The following is a 20,397-nucleotide window of genomic DNA, read 5'->3' as shown; positions in this document are numbered from 1 at the left end:
AGTCAATGGCGGCTCGCCCGGTTCGCAAACTTTTGCGGAAGTTCGCGTTCGCGGTTCGCGAACCGAACATTTTATGTTCGCGACATCACTATTCACAAATATGGATAGTACAAAACATATCTAAGGTGCTGTTACAGAAATTCCTTTGCATCAGACCACAAATAATTATTGAGGATATGCATTAAATAAAACTTAACTTTTCTTAGGATAAAATGTATGGACCTCAATTTTTTTATATATAAGAAAAGGAAAGGTGTGCAAAAAACACCATGTGCCACCTACACCACCAAGTATTGATGTGATGCAAAGACCTATAAAAGGTGGATGGGAACAACTTATCGTCCATTGTTACCAGTGGGGGTAAAAACTTCCCCTGTATACCCTACTCTGGCACTGTTAATTCCATTTTTTACAAGAGTTACTCACCCTAAAAAGGGCAGCCCCACACAGGAACCTCTCCCTATTTCCATCTACAAACACTGCCATTTCCCAGGGTTTTTAGGTGGAAATAGGGAGAGTTTCCTGTGCCACCCTTTTTAGTAACACTTGCCAAGAAGGGAATTAATAGGGCAACAATAGGGCCTTACAGGGGAAGTTTTTACTAGGGATACTATTATCGATATCGGGGCCGATACCAGGTATCTGCATGGTATCGGGTACTTGTCTAATGTCCCCGATACCAAATACTTGGTGGAGCGCTCCGCTCCGCAGCCCCTTCTGCCATCTGCATCATTACCGCTGCCCCCGTTCTGCCGTCCGCATAATGGCATCTTATGGAGGAGCATGAGACATACACGTCACTCCACTGCGCCCAGCGTAATGCTATTGAGGAAGCAGAGTGAAGTGTATGTCACGTGCTCCTCCATAAGACGCCATTATGTGGACGGCAGAACAGGGCAGCGGCAGTGATGAAAACGGGGCTGCGGAGCGGCAACACCAGACAGTGAGCAGCTACAAAGGGGGGCACTGCTGTCTACAGGGGGTCCTGCTGTCCACAAAGGGGGGCACTGCTGTCTACAGGGGGGTGCTGCTTGCTACAAAGGGGGCACTGCTGTCTACAGGGGGTCCTGCTGGCTACAAAGGAGGGCACTGCTGTCTACAGGGGGGTCCTGCTGGCTACAAAGGGAGGCACTGCTGGCTACAAAGGGGGTCCTGCTTTCTACAGGGGAGTCCTGCTGGCTACAAAGGGGGGCTGCTGGCTACAAAGGAGGCTGCTGTCTACAGGTGGGGGTCCTGTTGGCTACAAGGGGGTCCTGTTGTCTGTCTGCAACTATCTATACTAACTACAAGGGGATACTACCTACCATTAAAGGCGATCTTACTGCAGAGTCACCTGCACTAACTTGAATTTATAGGTAGATAGTGTAGGTGACCCGGTTTCTATCGCTGCTCACCATGTGAACATCAGCACAATCGCTCCGGAGACATCGGTTTTGCCACCAATGCAAATTCCATGTTCTGCCCATCGGAGAAGAGATAAATCTTGGCTCTTACTGCAGCAGCCGCCTCCATTGTACACAACAAAGAACCTACATTTCAGCGAGTTAAGCAGCGTCAGAAACCTTGTCACCCTGGTGTCAGATTCCCTTTAAAATTAAAGTACCCGTACTTGGTATTGGCGAGTACTATAATTAAAGTATCGGTACTCGTGTTTTCATTATTCTGTGGGACAATACGATTAAAATGATACCCATGATTACGTACTTTTCTATTATTGTACTGCTTTAAAAAAATCGCTAACTTTTCAACCAAATTAGTACATAGTAGGAAACCCATTGCGAGTTACGCTATCATTCATTTGAATGGGTCCGCGGACAGTCCGCAAATCTGACACTATTGCGGACTGTCTGTTGACCGATTTAAATCAATGGTATCGTAACTCACAGCAGGATTCCCGCAGTGGGAAACCTGCTGCTAGTAATAGCATTTGAACGCACCCTTAAAATATCTTTATTTTGCTTACCTTTAACTTTTTCATTTTACCGTATATACTCGAGTATAGGCCGAGTTTTTCAGCACGATTTTTCGTGCTGAAAACACCCCCCTCGGCTTATACTCGAGTGAACTCCCCCACCCGCAGTGGTCTTCAACCTGCGGACCTCCAGAGGTTTCAAAACTACAACTCCCAGCAAGCCCGGGCAGCCATCGGCTGTCCGGGCTTGCTGGGAGTTGTAGTTTTGAAACCTCCGGAGGTCCGCAGGTTGAAGACCACTGCGGCCTTCAACATCATCCAGCCCCCTCTCACCCCCTTTAGTTCTGAGTACTCACCTCCGCTCGGCGCTGGTCCGGTCCTGCAGGGCTGTCCGGTAAGGAGGTGGTCCGGTGAGGAGGTGGTCCGGGCTGCTATCTTCACCGGGGAGGCCTCTTCTAAGCGCTTCCGGCCCGGCCTCAGAATAGTCACGTTGCCTTGACAACGACGCAGATACGTCGCTGTCAAGGCAACGGCTCTATTCCGGGCCGGAAGCGCGGAGAAGAGGCGCCCCCGGTGAAGATAGCAGCCCGGACCACCTCCTCACCGGACCACCTCCTTACCGGACAGCCCTGCAGGACCGGACCAGCGCCGAGCGGAGGTGAGTACTCAGAACTAAAGGGGGTGAGAGGGGGCTGGATGATGTTGAAGGCCGCAGTGGTCTTCAACCTGCGGACCTCCGGAGGTTTCAAAACTACAACTCCCAGCAAGCCCGGACAGCCGATGGCTGCCCGGGCTTGCTGGGAGTTGTAGTTTTGAAACCTCTGGAGGTCCGCATGTTGAAGGCCGCAGTGGTCTTCAACCTGCGGACCTCCGGAGGTTTCAAAACTACAACTCCCAGCAAGCCCGGACAGCCGATGGCTGCCCGGGCTTGCTGGGAGTTGTAGTTTTGAAACCTCTGGAGGTCCGCATGTTGAAGACCACTGAGGGCGAATGATGAGAAGAGGATAATGAAGGGGGGGGGGTGTGGGGATGATGAAGGGGGGTGGGGATGATGAAGGGGGGGGGGGGTGTGGGATGATGACAAGGGGATGATGAAGGGGGGATGTGTGGGATGATGACAAGGGGATGATGAAGGGGGGATGTGTGGGATAAGGGGATGTGTGGGATGATGACAAGGGGATGATGAAGGGGGGATGTGTGGGATGATGACAAGGGGATGATGAAGGGGGGATGTGTGGGATGATAAGGGGATGTGTGGGATGATGACAAGGGGATGATGAAGGGGGGATGTGTGGGATGATGACAAGGGGATGATGAGGATGTTAATGACGGGTCTGGATGATGACAGGGGGGGATGAGGTATTTCCCACCCTAGGCTTATACTCGAGTCAATAACTTTTCCTGGGATTTTGGGTTGAAATTAGGGGTCTCGGCTTATACTCGGGTCGGCTTATACTCGAGTATATACGGTAAGTATAAGCGGTGGTATGAGGGCTCATTTTTTGTGCCATGAGCTGTGCTTTTTATTGATACCACATTTGTATATGTAAAACTTTTAATACATTTTTTTATTGATCTTTTTTTAATAAATAGTTATAAAAAAAAGCAACTATTTTGGACTTTTTTTTTTTTTTTTAACGTTCACTCAGTTCACCGAACGGGATCATTAACAAATTATTTTAGTAGTTCAGCTATTTATGCATGTAATGATACCAAATATGTTTTTTACATTTCTTTTTATTTATTTATTTATTTTTTTTTGGGGGGGGGAAAGGGACAAATTACATTTTTATTGGGGGGAGGGGATTTTTCTCATTTTGTTCCTACTTTTTTTTTTTTTACTTTTATTTTTACACTTTAATAGTCCCCATAGGAGACTATTTATAACAATCATTTGATTGCTAATACTGTTCAGTGTTATACATAGGGCATAGCACTAATCGGTGTTATCGGTGATCTTCTGCTCTGGTCTGCTCAATCTGAGACCAGAGCAGAAGAACCCAGGAGATGAACGGAGGCAGGTGAGGGGTCCTCTGTCCGCTATTATGGATGATCGGATATCTGTGGCAGTGACCGCACTGCCGCAGGTGCCATGATCGGTATTGATCACAGCATCTGATGGGTTAATGGCGCACGTCCGCACAATCGCGGATGTTGACCATTAGCGGCGGGTCTCTGGCTGCTATCAGCAGCCGGGACCTGCCACGAATGACCGATGCTCTTCGTCGTGTAAAGTACGTAAATGTACTTTCTGGTGCATTAAGTACCACCGCACCAGGACGTACATTTAGGTCCTTTGTCGTTAAGGGGTTAAAAGTTACATTTTACGTAATGCATATCCTCAATTCTTACTTGTGCACACTAACACTTTTACAATAGAGACCATTTTCTTCTGCCTACCTGCCTCAGCTAATCTTTTGATCCTGCTACCCACCTGATGCCACACATCTGATGCCAAGTTCTTTTTTCACCCACCTTCGTCACCGGGTACTGGTATTGCCACCCACTGCCCCACTATGTCACCGGGTCACTATCAGGATTCCTGATGCTGTTGATGCCACCTCCAGGCTGTTTCATTCTGCCACCATATGTTCTCTTCATGCTGATGCCAACTCCAGGCTGTCTCATTCTGCCACCATATTTTCTCCTCATGCTGATGCCAGCTCCAGGCTGTCTCATATGGCCACCATATGATCCCCTCAATGCGGCTACCAGCTCCAGGCTGTCTCATACGGCCACCATATGTTCTCCTCATGCTGTTTCCACCTCCAGGCTTTCTCATACTGCCACCATATGTTCTCATCATACTGATGCCACCTCCAGGCTGTCTCATTCTGCCACCATATGTTGAACTCATGCTGATGCCATCTCCAGGCTGTGTCTTACTGCCACCATATGTTCTCATCATGCTGATACCAGCTCCAGGCTGTGTCATTCAGCCACTATATGGTCTCCTCTTGCTGCCCCCAAATCCAGGCTGTGTCATTCAGCCACTATATGGTCTCCTCATGCTGCTGCCACCTTCAGGCTGTGTCATTCAGCAACTATATGGTCTACTCATGCTTCCGTCTCCTCCAGACTGTGTCATTCAGCCATTATATGTTCTCCTCTTGCTGCCGCCAACTCAAGGCTTTATCATTCAGCCACTATATATGGTCTCCTCATGCTGCCGCCACCTCCAGGCTGTGTCACTGTGCCCCCATGTGGTCTCCTCATGCTGCTGGCTCATTAAATAAAACTTTTTAGGTGAATCTATTTGAATTCTTCAATTTAAATGTTAAAAAATATCTTTAATCTTTTCAATTGTGAGACCCTATGGTCTTGTCAGACTGTAGGCACCTCCAGGCTTGGTCATTCTGCCACTATATGATCTCCTCATGCTGCTGCCACCTCCACACTGTGTCTATAAGCCACTAAATGTTCTCCTCATATTGATGCCCCTCTCTCATCATCTGCTCTGTCATTGTGCTGCTCTGCGACAGTGGTTCTAATAGTGACGTCTCTAATCTGCATGTCATTCTGAATAGCAGTATTATTTCATTAACACGGCACACTCCCTCTGCATGTTACGGCAAGGTAAAGTGAGTGTTCTTCACCCCCATTGAGTCTCTCTGTAGGCCAGAAATAGTCGTTTTTAATAGTGATTTGCCGCAAATAAATTTGTACCGAACCAAATTTTTTTCTGAAAATTCGTCAAAACAACTGAATCAAATTTTTCAAAAATTCGCACAGCTCTAGTCATGATCAATACAGATCATGGTATTTGCGGCAGTGTGGTGCTTTAAATGGATGATAGCAGCACTACCGCCTCACCTGCCTCTGTCCGTCTCCTGGAGTCTTCTGCTCTGATCTGAGATTGAGCAGACCAGAGCAGAAGATCACCGTTATCACTGATCAGTGCTATGCCCTATGCATAGAACTGAACAGTATAAGCAATCAAATAGTTTCTATAAATAGTCCCCTATGGGGACTATTAAAGTGTAAAAAATAAAGAAAAAAAAATTGAAAAATCCCCTGCCCCCAATAAAAATGTAAATCATCCTTTTTTCCCATTTTACCCCGAAAAAAGCATAAAAAATATTAATAAACATATTTGGTATCGCCACATGCATAAAACTCTGAACTATCAAAATATATTGTTAATTATTCCGTATGGTGAACAGCATAAATGTAAAAAAACTAAAAGTCTAAAATTGCTGCTCCCCAAAAAAAAAAAATCAATAAAAAGTAAAATATAGGCAAAAGTGGTATCGATAAAAACTACAGATCACAGTGCAAAAAATAAGCCCTCATATCTCCCCGTATACAGAAAAATTAGAAAGTTACAGGTGGTCAAAATAGGGCAATTTCAAACATACTAATTTTGTTAAAATAGTTTAAGATTTTTTTAAAGCGGTACTATAATCGAAAAGCATATATCATGGGTAAAATTTTAATAACATTGATCCACAGAATAAAGAAAACATGTCATTTTTACCATAAAGTGTTCAACGTGAAAACAAAACCTTCCAAAATTTGCCAAATTGCAGTTTTATTTTCAATTTTCCCACATAAATAATATATTTTTTTGTTGGTTGTTACTTTTTATGGTAAAATAAGTGAAGTCATGACAAAGTAAAATTGGCGTTGCAAAAAAACAATCCCTCATATGGGTCTGTGGATGGAAATATAAAAGAGTTATGATTTTTAGAAGGCGAGGAGGAAAAAATGAAAATGCAAAAATAAAATTGGTCTGGTCCTTAAGGGGTTAAACCATTATGTATGTACAATGTAGAATAATTTGCATTTCTACTTTAAAAGGAAGACATACTAACAGATTTATATTTTTATTTTTCAAACTATTATGAAATTTTCATATTTGCATCTGTAATTTTCTGCTCTGACCCAATGATCCTCCCAGAGCACAAAGTTAATTTATTCTTACAAGAATAACTGTGACTTCATTGTATTATTTTGAACATTCCGTATAAAACTAAATTATGGGAAAAAAAAGAAATCAACTGAAATTTTACATTCATTAGGCACTTGATTGCTCAGTTTCATTATTATGGAAATTCACTGTGTCATGCAAATAGCAGCAGCATGTCCGATAACTTAATTCCTCGCTTGTCAGTACTGTACTTTTTATCGCTAAGTATTAGACAGTTAAGAAAGTACAGAATCCTATTTTCATTCAATATCCCACAGAAAGATGTTTCCCCAGAGCCCAGATAATTATATAATGTATCCCCATGCAGAATCTGCTTCATAAGTGATTCTTTTGCACTCAGTGGGATCATACCACCTTAATAATGTGCTCTTGCAGGGCCTGCTGTCAGAACATGTTTAAGGAAAAAGTATTCTTGTTTTTTCCAATTTCATCTAGATCCATACAGAATGTAATGGATGCACTGTAACATTTGCCCCTTAAAGGGGTACTCCCTGGAAAAACATTTTTTTTAATTAACTGGTGCCAGAAAATTAAACAGATTTGTAAATTACTTCTATTTAAAAATCATAATCTTTCCAGTACTCATCAGCTGCTGAATGCTACACAGTAGTTCTTTTCTTTTTGAATTTCTTTTCTGTCTGATCACAGTGCTCTCTGCTGACACCTCTGTCCATTTTAGGAACTGCCCAGAGCAGGATATGTTTGCAATGGAGATTTTCTCCTATTCTGGACAGTTCCTAAAATGGACAGAGGTGTCAACAAAGACACTGTGGTCAGACAGAAAGGAAAAAACAAAAAAAACAAAAAAAGAACTTCTTCTGGAGCATACAGCAGCTGATAAGTACTAGAAGGGCTAAGATTTTAAAATTGAAATAATTTACAATTCTGTTTAACCCCTTAAGGATCCAGCCCAAATATACCTTAAGGTCCCAGCTATTTTTTGAACATCTGACCACTGTCATTTCAAGCATTAATAACTCTGGGATGCTTTTACCTTTCATTCTGATTCCGAGATTGTTTTTTCATGACATATTCAACTTTATGTTAGTGGTAAAATTTTGTTGATACTTGTATAATTTCTTGGTGAAAAATTTAAAAATTTGCTAAAAAAATTGAAAATTTGGTATTTTTTTTTTAAATTTGAAGCTCTCTGCTTATAAGGAAAATGGATATTCCAAATAAATTATACATTGATTCACATACACAATATGTCTACTTTATGTTTGCATCATAAAGTTGACATGTTTTTACTTTTGGAAAACATTAGAGAGCTTCAAAGTTCAGCAGCAATTTTCCAATTTTTCACAAAATGTCCAAAATCGGAATTTTTCAGGGACCAGTTCAGATTTGAAGTGGATTTAAAGGGCCTTCATATTAGAAATACCCAACAAATGACCCAATTATAAAAACTGCACCCCTCAAAGTATTCAAAATGACATTCAGTAAATGTGTTAACCCTTTAGGTGTTTCACAGGAATAGCAGCAAAGTGAAGGAGAAAATTAAAAATCTTCATTTTTTACACTCGCATGTTCTTGTAGACCCAGTTTTTGAATTTTTACAAGTGGTAATAGGAGAAAAATCCCCCCAGAATTTGTAACTCAATTTCTCTTGAGTAAGGAAATGCCTCATATGTGTATGTCAAGTGTTCGGCGGGCGCAGTAGAGGGCTCAGAAGGGAAGGAGCAACAATGGCATTTTGGAGAGTGAATTTTGCTGAAATGGTTTTTGGGGGGTATGTCACATTTAGAAAGCCCCTATGGTGCCAGAACAGCAGAAAACCCCACATGGCATACCGTTTTGGAAACTACACCCCTCAAGGCACGTAACAAGGGGTCCAGTTAGCCTTAACACCCCACAGGTGTTTGACAACTTTTTGTTAAAATTGGATGTGTAAATGGAAAAAAAAATTCTCACTAAAGTACAATTTCTTCCCCAAATTTACCATTTTTACAAAGGGTAAAGGGAGTAAATGCCCCCCAAAATTTTTAACCCCATCTCTTCTGAGTATGGAAATACCCCATGTTAGGATGTAAAATGCTCTGCAGGTAAACTACAATGTTCAGAAGAGAAGGAGTCACATTTGGCTTTTTGAAAGCAAATTTAGCTGAAATGGTTTTTTGGGGGCATGTCGCATTTAGGAAGCTTCTGTGGTGCCAGAACAGCAAAAAATACCCACATGGCATACTATTTTGGAAACTACACCCCTTAAGGAAGGTAACAAGGGGTACAGTGAGCCTTAACTACCCACAGGTGTTTGACAACTTTTTGTTAAAGTTGGATGTGTAAATATTTTTTTTTTTTACTAAAATGCTGTTTTTTCCCTAAATTTTACATTTTTACAAGGGGTAATGTCCCCCAACATTTGTAACCCCATTTCTTCTGAGTATGGAAATACCCCACGTGTGGACATCAAGTGTTCTGCTGGCGAACTACAATGCTCAGAAGAGAAGGAGCACCATTGAGCTTTTGGGAAGAGAATTTGTTTGGAATGGTAGTCAGGGGCCATATGCATTTACAAAGCCTCCCGTGGTGCCAGAACAGTGGACCCCCCACATGTGACCCCATTTTGGAAACTACACCCCTCACAGACTTTAATAAGGGGTGCAGTGAGTATTTACACCCCACTGGCATTTGACAGATCTTTGGAACAATGGGCTGTGCAAATGAAAAATGTAATTTTTCATTTTCACGGACCACTGTTCCAAAAATCTGTCAGACACCTGTGGGGTGTAAATGCTCACTGTACCCCTTATTACATTACATGAGGGGTGTAGTTTTCAAAATGGGGTCACATGTGGGGGGGTCCATTGTTCTGGCACTATGGGGGCTTTGTAAACACACGTGGCCTTCAATTCCGGACAAATTTACTCTTCAAAATCCCAATGGCGCTCCTTCTGTTCCAAGCATTGTAGTGCGCCAGCAAAGCACTTTACATTCACATATGGGGTGTATTCTTACTCAGAAGAAATGGGGTTACAAATTCTGGGGGGATTTTTTTCCTATTTTCCCTTGTGAAAATGAAAAATTTAGGGTAACACCAGCATTTTTGTGAAAAATGTTTTTTTTTTTTCATTTTCTCATCCAACTTTAATGAAAATTCCTCAAACACCTGTGGGGTGTTAAGGCTCAATATACACCTTGTCACGTTCCGTGAGGGGTGTAGTTTCCAAAATGGGGTCACATGTGGGTATTTATTTTTTTTACGTTTATGTCAGAACCGCTGTAAAATCAGCCCCCCTGTGCAAATCACCAATTTAGGCCTCAAATGTACATAGTGCGCTCTCACTCTTGAGCCTTGTGCGTCCGCAGAGCATTTTACGCTCACATATGGGGTATTTCCGTACTCAGGAGAAATTGCATTACAAATTTTGGGGGTCTTTTTTTCCTTTTACTGCTTGTGAAAATAAAAAGTATAGGACAACACCAGCATGTTAGTGTAATTTTTTTTTTTACACTAACAGGCTGGTGTAGCCCCCAACTTTTCCTTTTCATAAGGGGTAAAAGGAGAAAAAGCCCCCCAAAATTTGTAGTGCAATTTCTCCCGAGTACGGACATACCCCATATGTGGCCCTAAACTGTTTCCTTGAAATACGACAGGGCTCCGAAATGAGAGAGCGCCATGTGCATTTGAGGACTAAATTAGGGATTGCATAGGGGTGGACATAGGGGTATTCTACGCCAGTGATTGCCAAACACGGTACCTCCAGCTGCCAGGACAGTCAGTGGATGTCCAGAAATGTTGGGAGTTGTTGTTTTGCAACAGCTGAAGGCTCCGTTTAGGAAACACTACAGTACAAGACATTTTTCACTTTTATTGGTGGGGGCAGTGTAAGGGAGTGTTTATGTAATGTTTTACCCTTTATTATGTGTTAGTGTAGTGTAGTGTAGTGTTTTTAGGGTACATTCGCACTGGCGTGATACGGTGAGTTTCCCGCTGGGAGCAGGAAATTTACCTTGTACATTAACATGGGGGGGGGGGGGAAACCTCCAGCTGTTTCAAAACTACAACTCCCAGCATTACTGACAGATCGTGCATGCTGATAGTTTTACTTTTGCAACAACTTGAGGCACACTGGTTGGAAAACCTTCAGTTAGGTTCTGTTACCTAATTCAGTATTTTCCAACCAGTGTGCCTCCAGCTGTTTTAAAACTACAACTCCCAGCATGTACTGAGAGATGTAGTTATACAACAGCTCGAGGTACGCAACTACAACTCCCAGCATGCTGAGACAGCTGTTTGCTGTCTGGGCATGCTGGGATTTGCAGCTTTGCAACATCTGGAGGGCTACAGTTTATAGACCACTGCACAGTGATCGCCAAACTGTGGACCTCCAGATGTTGCAAATCTACAAATCCCAGCATGCCCAGACAGCAAACAGCTATGTGGGCATGCTAGGAGTTGTAGTTTTGCAAGATCTGGAGAAGAGATGTCGCAAATTGTTCGCCGGCGAACAGTTCCTGGCGAACTTAGCATGTTCACGTTCGCATCGCCAGGCGAACATATGTGAAGTTTGATTCACCCCCTATACTTACATTGCGGTAAACTTTGACCCTGTGAGTCAGAGTCAGCAGACACATTACAGCCAATCAACAGCAGTCCCTCCCTTCCAGACCCTCCTACCTCCTGCACGGATGCCATTTTACCTTCATTCGGCATGCTGCAGGCTTAGAAAGTGGAGGGACAGAGAAGCTGCTCCTGCTGTAATAGGGAAAGCAATAGCTAGGTTGCTGCTAGGTGGTGTATTCAGGGTCCACTTTACTCCTAAATCACTAGTCTAACATCTGCTTTAAGGACAGCACCCAAAAAAGCCCTTTTTAGGGCTCAAATATCAGTCCATGTGTCTTGCAACAGCTGGAAGCACCCTAGTTGGGAGGGAACCGCTGGTTAAAAGGGGTACTCCAGTGTAAAACTTAAGTTCCTCCAAGCAACTAACTACAGTATTAAAAGGGCTATAAGTTCAGTCCGTGTGTCTTGCAACTGCTGAAGGCACCATGGTTGGGGGCCTCTGTTTAAAAGGGGAACTCCGCTCGCAACCTTTTTTGCTCATTGTCACACTAGTGCAAATCACATTTGGTGTGACAGGTGTTCAAATAAAAATAAAAAATAAATACCTTTTTTGGCTGTGAAATAAAACCAGTGCTGCCTAAAGGGGGGCTCTAACTATGTGCTGCCTAATATGGGGGAATATATGTGCTGCCTAAAGGGGGATCTAAATATGTGCTGCCTAAAGGGAGGCTCTAACTATGTGCTGCCTAGTATGGGGGAATCTATGTGCTGTCTAAAGGGGGGCTCTATGTGCTGCCTAAAGGGGGTCTCTAACTATGTGCTGCCTAACATGGGGGAATCTATGTGCTGCCTATACGGGGGATCTAACTATGTGATGCCTAAAGGGGGATCTAACTATGTGCTGCCTAAAGGGGGCTCTATGTGCTGCCTAAAGGGAGGCTCTACCTATGTGCTGCCTAATATGGGGGAATCTATGTGCTGCCTAAAGGGGGGCTCTAACTATGTGCTGCCTAATATGGGGGAATCTATGTGCTCTCTGTGCTGCCTAAAGGGGGCTAAAGCACGTTATTCCAAAGAATTTAGGAATGTTGAGTGATTTATGCCCTTTATGGATTAAAACCAGACTCTGCATCAACTATGTAATTTTCTATGGGAGTTTTGCCATGGATCCCCCTCCAGCACGCCACAGTCCAGGTGTTTGTCCCCTTGAAATAACTTTTAAATCACTATTGTGGCCAGAAAGTGTCCCTGTGGGTTTTAAAATTTGCCTGCCCATTGAAGTCAATCACATTTCGCCGGTTCGCGAACATTTGCGGAAGTTCGCGTTCGCCGTTTGCGAACCCAAAATTTTATGTTCACGACATCACTAATCTGGAGGGATATAGTTTACAGACCACTGTATAATGATCTCAAACTGTATCCCTCCAGCTGTTGTAAAACTACATATTCCAGCATGTCCAAACAGCTGTCTGGGCATGCTGGGAGTTGTAGTTTTGCAATTTCTGGAGGGCTAGAGTTTAGAGACCACTTTACAGTGGTCTCAGACTTTAGCCCTCCAGATCAACTTACCGGCTTCCGCTGGATCCAGGGAGCCGTCCTCTTCTGCCGCACGACATGCCGCCCGTCGATCACCGTCGCTCGCTGCCTCCGGACGGGTAAGTGGACTTCGGCGTTCGGTCCCCATCGGTTTCCCTGTTCTGCCCCGCCTATTGTGCGTGGGCAGGACGGGAAAAATGAAAGTTAACTCCCCCCCGCCCCCGATCTGCAATTGGTGGTCGCGTCTAGACCACCAATAGCAGGGACAGGAGGGGTGGCACCCCTGCCACCTCACTCCTATCCCTTCAGGGGATCGTAGGTGTCTTAGACAACCGCGATCCCCCTTATATTCCGGGTCACCATGTCGATTGCCGACATGAGGGGGTCTGATGACCGCCCTGGGCATTTGCGCGGGGTGCCTGCTGATCGATATCAGCAGTCACCCCGGTCCGATCCCCGCCCGGAGCGTGGTGGGGACCAAAATTCCCACGGGCATATGGATAAGCCCTGGGTCCTTAAGTATCAGGACTTGGTCCTTGGTCCTTAAGTGGTTAACTTTCTGGCACCAGTTAATTAAAAAAAATATTTTTTCCACCTGAGCACCCCTTTAACCATCTATGGATGCAGGGTGAACAGGTACGCCCCTGTTCCCGAGTCCTTAAGGACTCAGGTTGTACCTGTATGTCCTGAGTCCCCCTAACAGGGTTTAAACCTCTCTCACAGGTGAAGAACGGGTTTAACCCCATGAGTCCCGGTTGCCAAGGGCAGTCAGGACCCATGGCTAATGCTGGGCATCGCCAAATGGGCCAATGCCCGGCATTAACCCTTTAGACTCCAGAATCAAAGTTGATCACGGCATCTAAAGTGAAACTATCCCGGCAGCTCAGTGGAGCTGATCGGGACTATCGTGATGTCCCGACCAGCTTACTGGACGACGGGAGGGTCCTCACCTGTCTCATCGTCATCCGATCGGTGATCTACTGCTCCATGCCTGCTCAGCAGGCTGGAGCAGCAGAGCACCAATAACACTGATCAATGCTATGCTATGGCATAGCATTGATCAGTGTATGCAATCAAAAGATTGCATACACTGAGTGTATGCAATCAAAAGTAAAAAGTGGTAAAAAAAAAGAGAATAAATGTGAATATGCCTCCCCCTCCCTAATAAAAGTTTTAATCACCCCCTTTTTCCTATTTCTTAAATAAAATAAAGTAATAAAAAAATTAGCATATGTGGCGCCGCATGCATAAATGTTCAAACTATTAAATAAAATGTTACCTAAACCGCACAATCGATGACGTACATGTACAAAATACCAATGTCCAAAATTGTGAATTTTTGGTCACTTCATATACCATAAAAATATGAATAAAAAGCGATCAAAAAGTCCCATGAAAACAAAAATGGCACAGACCATGGCGCAAAAAAAATTGCCCTCAAATAGCCCCATACACTGAAAATTGAAAAAAGTTATAGAGGTCAGAAGATGATAATTTTAAACATACAAATTTTGGTGCATGAAGTTATATATTTTTTTAAAGTAGTAAAATAAATAAAACCTACATAAATTGGATATCCCTGTAACCATATGAACCTACAGAATAAAGATAATGTGTAATTTTTACGAAAAGTGCACTGCGTAGAAACGGAAGCCTTAAAAAGTTGCAAAATGGTGTTCTTTTTTTTATTTCACCCCACATATAATTTTTTTTTTCTGCAGATTATGTTATAAAATAAATAATGTCATTACAAAGTACAATTGGTGATGTAAAAATCAAGCCCTTATATAGGTCTGTAGGTGCAAAATTCAACATGTTATGATTTTTAGAAGATGAGGAGGAAAAAAAGTGCAAAAACGAAGATTGTTTTGAGTACTTAACCCCTTAAGGACATAGCGTTTTTCCGTTCTGGCACTTTCATTTTTTCCTCCTTACCTTTAAATTTTGCACCTAAAAATCCATATTTTGATTGCTTTTTATTTATTTTATTATGATATAAAAAGTGACCAAAATACGCTATTTTGGACTTTGGAATTTTTTTGTGTGTACGCTATTGATCGTTCGGTTTAAGTAATTATATATTTTTATAGTTTGGACATTTACAAACACAGCGATACCACTTATGTTTATTTTTATTTACACAGTTTATGCAGCTAGTATGAGTAATTGACAGCGCTGGATGTCCTCTGTTTGGTGCCCACTCAGTCTTGTTGGCGCATCATTATTGGTACAGGGGATTGTAATATATCCTGGGCGCAATAGTATGCTGGGGTCCTCTGTTTAGAATGTCCCCCTTACCCTGACGGCAGAGGGACAGTAGAAGGTAATGAAAGTTTGGCACTTTGTGCCTCTTACCGGCTATGCCGATCACAGGTAGCTGGCCAGGGGAGCAATGTCTGTATGAAATGTATTACAAACTTGCTCCAGGTATTTCAATGGATCTTCGGTATCAGTAGGTGCAATCATCAGCCTAATTTTCTAAATACTGGACTATCTCAGTAGTACTTATCTTTCTATTATCTATTCTTTCTATTATTTTTTTTACATTTTTTCCCCCCTCTCTCTATTTCCACTAACATACACCCTAGCCTAGAAGGACTGATTTACAAATCTGTTTAACTTTCTGGCACCATTTGATTAAAAAAAAAAAAGTTTTCCATGGGAGTACCCCTTTAAGATTTATCTTCAGTAGCTTCAGTGTGCATTATATAAACAGTGTACTCCAGCTGCTGCAAAACACCACAATAGACACCTCAGATGCTGCAGAACATTCAGATACCTCAATTGCTGCAGTACATAGCAAAACACACCTCAGCTACTGTAGAACATCATCATAATACATACTCCAGAGGCAGCAGACTTTCTTTTCAAAATGGATGAGGCAATTTATTTTCAATTATTTAATCTTAGACTGGAATCTCCCCTTACTTCAAAAAGAGGTTCTGCAGAACAGAAACTGATATGTTAAAGATAGGGAATAATGTACATCTATTATGAAGTCACTTGTGGTTCTGTGACCTATATAAATGAATTGAGTCTTCGGCTTTTTCCTTTTACATGGTTATGGAATTCCCTGTTGACTTAAATAATTCTTATAATTTTCAGTGTGTGTCTCGGTGTGCTGGAAGCCAGGGATGGTGAGGCAGCATACATAATTTTATATACTGTATAAGGTGGAACAGAACTTCTCAATGTCTTATAATTTCCAAGCGTGCATGAATGGGTTTATATAGTTGGCTAACAAAAGTTAAGGTGGAAATAACCATGTTAAATTTGTTGATGATCGGAGTAGTTTGTAAAGGGTGTAAATAAGATTGTAGCCCAGTGTCGTAGTTAGTAGTGTTGAGCGGCATAGGCCATATTCGAATTCGCGAATATTCGCGAATATATGGACGAATATTCGTCATATATTCGCGAATATTCGCATATTCGTTATATTCCCGTTTTATTTTCGCATATGCGAACATTCGCGCATGCGAAAACTATCATATGTGCATATTAACATATACAAAATTAACATACGCGAAAATTCGCATATGTGAAAATTCGCATGTGCTAATTTTCGCATATGCTAATTTTCGCATATGCGAATTTTCGCGCGCCAGTCTCACACAGTAGTATTAGAGCCTTCTTTACACCACACAAGCTGGAAGCAGAGAGGGATGATCACTGTGATGTGTACTGTGAAAAAAAAAAAAAAAAAAAAAAAAAAAAAAAAAAACGAATATTCGTAATTACGAATATATAGCGCTATATTCGCGAAATTCGCGAATTCGCGAATATGCGATATTCGCGAATAATATTCGAATTGCGAATATTCGTGAGCAACACTAGTAGTTAGGGGGAAAATGCCTAGTGGGGCATCTGACTCCTGTGATGGGTTTCAGAAAGGGCACTAATGCGCTGCTTGGCCATAGTATTTAGATACAAGACTAGGATAGATTATTTTTTTTTATTTTTAATAACCACAAGAATGTAAGATGATACAAAAAATTTGAAAATCAAGTCAAGCAAGAAAGGTATGACATTTTTGGCCATCCTCTTCATTTAGATGTTAATAAGACATGTTCTCCAATGCAAATAGTCTAAAGCTGGATATGTATATAAAATAACTGCAGACCAGCACCGATAGTATGTGCCCCCATGTACCCAATAATGCAAAGCTATTGAGCAAGAATATTTTTTCTTATGATGTAGGGAAGGGAAGCACCAGTCAAAGACCACTAGGACTACAGGGAGAAATACGTCAAACAAGATTTTTTAAGTGCAAACACCCAAGTTGACTTAGAACCAACATATTATTTATTACAAGAGCCTACTGAAAATAGGATCCAGTCTATGGCCATACTCAAAAGATAGTTTTCAGATATTTCCCCTGATATTCCTACTTTCTCTGGAGAACATGCCAACCCTCATTTCCGCCATATCTAATGCATATGTTGTGCCAAAGAAGGGTATGTTATAGGTCAATATGTTTACTGTTTGATCCTTTGTTCCTATGATAGCTAAATAGCTGCCCAAGGTATTTGTGTTTATATTATATTGGGGAGGCACTCCTACTCATCATACAGGTCATACACTATTTGGCAGGATCAATTAAGTATCAAATCCACATGGAGATCCCGACTATGCCTCAGCAGCAGATGTTGAACCAAAGAAGGGCCTGTTGGCTTTCAAGATCTTCCTTGTTTGATCCTTTGTTTCTATGTTAGATGAACACCTGCCAAATGTATCTTCATTTATAAAAGAATGTGTATGTCCAGCTTTAGCTTGTTAAATTGGGTTATCCAGGTTTTATTAACTTTTCACTATCGCGCCTGTGATGCCAATGCTTTACTTACCTTATATTTGTGGGGTAGATCGACCACTTTTTATTTTTTTTCACTTTTTTTATTTTTTATTGCATGTTTCCCATAGGTTCAGCAATTCTCCAGTGTCAGGATGGTGTTTGTCTCAAGCCTTTCCCAGAATGCTGTTTGACTTGAGACAACAGCTGGTAACAGAAGGCTTGGCTTCTTTTTGCAGTCCAACTGCATGAGCTGTTGCCACTATGATCAGCTGTTGTCTCAAGCTGAATAGGATTCTAGAAAAGGCCGTAGATAACAGTAATCCAGACACTGGAGCAATGCTAAACCTGGGGTGGGCGGTGGGGGTTGGTACCATGAAATCACAACCCCTTTAAGAAGATGAATTATTGTGTATGGAAAGCCTTACGCTGGTGCTAGACATTTGTTGATAGATCTGCCAACAAATATCTAACGTGACCAGCTATATAGTCCTATCCTTTTTAATTGTGCAGTTGTGAAATATTATTGCTATTTCCTCATATAATAGACTTCGGTAGCCTCCATTCTTTTTTATTTTTGTAATAAGAACTGGTTGAAGAAGCTTCTTTTATGGCCTGACTAAAAATCTTGATGCTAAAATAGCACAACTGAACTTGTGGCCACTGGGTGACACTGTAACATTTCATATTGAATCTTCAGACACTAACACTGCTATTTCTAACCAGAAAATATAAAACAGAAATTATACCTGGGTTTTAGTTCATTGCCACATGAGCATGGTCCATAAGACATATACATATACTTTTTTTTAGTAACTGTCTGGACAAGATCATGATGAACTGGTTTCAAAATTATAATGAAAATGGATCATTTTTGCCATTTCCCTCTCATTATATTCTGTCAGAATGATGGATTAATTTGGGGGCATGTTCTGTCCTTGGTATAATCTTTTTTTTTTTTTTTTTTCTCTCTTTTTTCTCTATTGAATAAGGAAACAGAATTTTAATTTTTATTATACTTGCTTGAAAGAGCGTGCTCTGAAATCCTGACTTTAACCAAATCATTGTTATTCAGGTTACCTAAAGAATGACTACAAAGAAGTTTATGTATAACATGTTACACAAGTGGAAATGGAGGTTAATGACTTTATTGTGTTAAGTAATGAATATACATATAGCATTATTACAGCATAATACCTTTAATGTCATAGGTGTTTGGAGCTATTGATTACTGTTGACCGGTGAAATCAATTTACAGGTCATTAATTTTTCTTCATCATATTGAGAGTTATGAAGGCAATTAGTATTTGGAAAAAGAGCCAAATTTTACGAGTATGCCAACTATACTGTACAATTGTACGGGGTGCATCACTGAATAGAACACCTCTAGCCCTCATGGCCTGGGCATCCTGAGGATCCAAACTTGACCCCACATGTAGTAACTGAAGGCCCTACAGAAGGAAATAGTTCACCTATGGCTAGGCCTGCCTAGATGATAATAGCATATTTGGTGTTATTGATCCTTTACATTATTTGGTTCTTCTCCATGAGTTCTGCTTGACATTAGGATTTAAACATTCAGTTTAAGTGGGGCCCAATGGTTTATGCCTCTTCAACAAACCCATCATCCCATGTAGGAATGACCTAGGAACAGTTCTTATCTGTCTTGATTTCCAATATTAGGCTGTGTTCAGCAAAAGACTGTCCATTGACTTCAATGGGATTTGGCTGTCCCATTCACACAGCGAAAATTCTGCATTCCGAAAAATTTAAAGACCTGTTATTGAAGTCATTGGGGCGTTGCATTTCTGCAGAATTCTGTGTTTTGAGAACACAGAAATTCCATAGAAATTCTTTGGAAATTTTGCAGAAATTCAGAAAAAATTCCACTGCAAGCTTTACAGAATGGAATTGCAGTATTCTGCCGTGTGAACATAGCCTCACAATGTCTCTCTGCCCATGGGAAAGGGTGGAGTCACCTTCTACACAAACTTCTCCATGGACCACATGTCAACTATAACAGCTACCTTTAGAGTATGCATGGACTTTATTCATGATCAATCTCTGTGTTTAGCTTTAAGGGTTTTAATTGTCGGGGTCCATATAGAGTGGGGCAAAAAAGTATTTTGTCAGCCATCAATTGTGCAAGTTCTCCCACTTCAAAAGATGAGAGAGGCCTGTATTTTTCATCATAGGTATACCTCAACTATGAAAGACATAATGGGAAAAAGATCCATAAAATCACATTGTCTGATTTTTAAAGAATTTATTTGCAAATTATGGTGGAAAATAAGTATTTGGTCAATAACAAAAGTTCATCTCAATACTTTGTTATATATACCCTTTGTTGGCAATGACAGAGGTCAAATGTTTTCTGTAAGTCTACACAAGGTTTTTACACACTGTTGCTGGAAATTTGGCCCATTCCTCCATGTAGACCTCATCCAGAGCAGTGATGTTTTGGATCTGTCGCTGGGCAACACAGACTTTCAACTCCCTCCAAAGGTTTTATATGGGGTTGAGATCTTGAGACTAGCTAGGCCACTCCAGGATCTTGAAATGCTTCTTATAAAGCCCATTCGGTGTGTTTGGGATCATTGTCGTACTAAATGTCCGAGCCACGTTTCATATTCAATGCCCTTGCTGATGGAAGGAGGTTTTCACTCAAAATCTCATGATACATCATCCCATTCATTATTTCCTTTACATGGATCAGTCGTCCTGGT

Source organism: Hyla sarda, chromosome 6 (genome assembly GCF_029499605.1).
Source record: "Hyla sarda isolate aHylSar1 chromosome 6, aHylSar1.hap1, whole genome shotgun sequence".
NCBI classification, from domain to species: domain Eukaryota; kingdom Metazoa; phylum Chordata; class Amphibia; order Anura; family Hylidae; genus Hyla; species Hyla sarda.
The sequence above is the reverse complement of the archived record's forward strand: the minus strand, read 5'-3'. Positions refer to the sequence as shown.